Below are 2,176 nucleotides of genomic sequence, written 5' to 3'. Positions count from 1 at the left end.
ATTCATAATACATCACAGTTGAACAATCATTATATTATAATCCAATCTGGCAATTAGGTTTCCTGTGCGCATTTAACAATATTCTACAGAAGAGTATAACCAGTCGAAGTTTCATATTTGAGGTATTTGCGCACATCGAAAGCCAAGATATTGGTTTTTCAGGGTGGCTCAAGCATTGCTTTTCCAACCAGGAAAGTTCCGAAAGGATTGACAGTAGTTTATTTAAGTATTCAAGGTAAGCAAATGCATTGCATATATACAGCATATGTAAACCATGCTCCAAGTAAAATATTCAGTCTCAGAAACATCGATATTTTTTTTATTAGATAACTGGGTTTCGTAAGACAATCGTTTGCTATGGTTTGTCAAACATGTAAAATGTTGCTAATTCATTACTTGAAATACATAAAAAGTACACAATTATCTTAAATATAAAAGGTACATTTGTTATTATTATTATTATTATTATTATTATTATTATTATTATTATTATTATTATTATTATTATTATTATTATTAGTAGTAGTAGTAGTAGTAGTAGTAGTAGTAGTAGTATTGCAATAATAATAATAATAATAATAATAATAATAATAATAATAATAATAATAATAATAATAATAATAATAATAATAATAATAATAATAATAATAATAATAATATATGAACAAACATACGAGCTTACTTGTTGCAAATCAGCAACTTTATGTAAAATATAACAAGTCACTAACCAGTATGAATTCTGTTTCCTTTTAGACGTTGACAGCCAGATTGATGATATAAAGTTCTTATAAATGCTGGCTAAAGATTATTTTTTGCATCCTACTTTTTACTTCCTTTATCTGACGAAGCACTTAGCGAAAATCACTTTTAGTTTTCAGATTGGAGTTTAACGTCCCTTCTCAGCATCATGGCCATGTGAGACGTAAATCTACAATTTAAGGTGAAATGCAAAGCAGCGTAATGCATTCAAATTTCAGAGCTCTTCCACTGGAAATCAAACCTGGGAAAAAATAGGTTTACTGTATGTTTTTTTTTTTTTTTTTACTGTTATTAGATAATTTTTTCACTATTTTCTGGCGAGTAATTAAATTTTCCATACTCGTTTTGGGATTACTTAATTCCAATTATATGTATGAATATGGACCATCTGGGGTCTATTTCTCAAAGCTAATAATCTTGTAATATGGTTTTACAAGTCGTAAAATATCGTAAAGTAGAAATACTGGATTAATAGTAGAAGTCATTTGTAAATACTAATGCAGATACCTCTAATTCATTATGGGTTTATGCTAAATGCAATATGAAATATTTCATTTAAAAAAATTTACACTACCTCTACAAGACTAGTAATTTTGAGAAGTAAGCCCCTGAATGCTTCACAATTCTTGTACTTTTCTGTTTGTTAATTTTAATTTTATTTTCTTTCAGCCTTTTTCACTTCCTTTTAGAAAAATAAAAGAAAACGAAATTACATTATATATATATATATATATATATATATATATATATATATATATATATATATATATATATATATATATATATATTGTTTCATACCGCCGGAAAAACTTTATATATATATAATGTTTATCCGGCGGTATGAAACAATGCCGCGCATGTGCTTTTACGTAGTAAAAAACAAGGTGTAAGAGAACGCCCATGTGTAACAATTAACGGCTAAACGTTGAATTGCGTCTCGGATATCAAACTTCTTGGTGTCAGATACGTTAGATTGGAAAATTTACATTCAAAAATTATCTAGTAAATTGGCTCAAACCTGTTACACGTTAAAGCTTTTACGAAATAGTGTCAGTCAGCATGTCCTGCTCACAACTTATTTTGGACTTTTTCATTCTAAATTGAAATATGGTATTATATTTGGGGATCTACTGTACTGCTAAATTCCATATTCGTTTTACAAAAGAGAGCTTTAAGGTTTATGACCGGAAGTAAATCTCGAACTTCTTGAAACCTCTGTTTAAATTTCTTGAAATCTTACCTCTTCCATGTTTTATATATATATATATATATATATATATATATATATATATATATATATATATATATATATATATATGAACTTCTAAAATTTGTAAGAAAAGATACAGATAGGTACAAGCAGCTTCCGGTTGAACTCAGATATTCATATGCATAATACAAGACAAGCGTCGGATCT

The sequence above is a fragment of the Thermobia domestica genome, chromosome 14 (assembly GCF_964235325.1).
Source record: "Thermobia domestica chromosome 14, izTheDome1.hap1.1, whole genome shotgun sequence".
In the NCBI taxonomy this organism is placed as follows: domain Eukaryota; kingdom Metazoa; phylum Arthropoda; class Insecta; order Zygentoma; family Lepismatidae; genus Thermobia; species Thermobia domestica.
The sequence above is the reverse complement of the archived record's forward strand: the minus strand, read 5'-3'. Positions refer to the sequence as shown.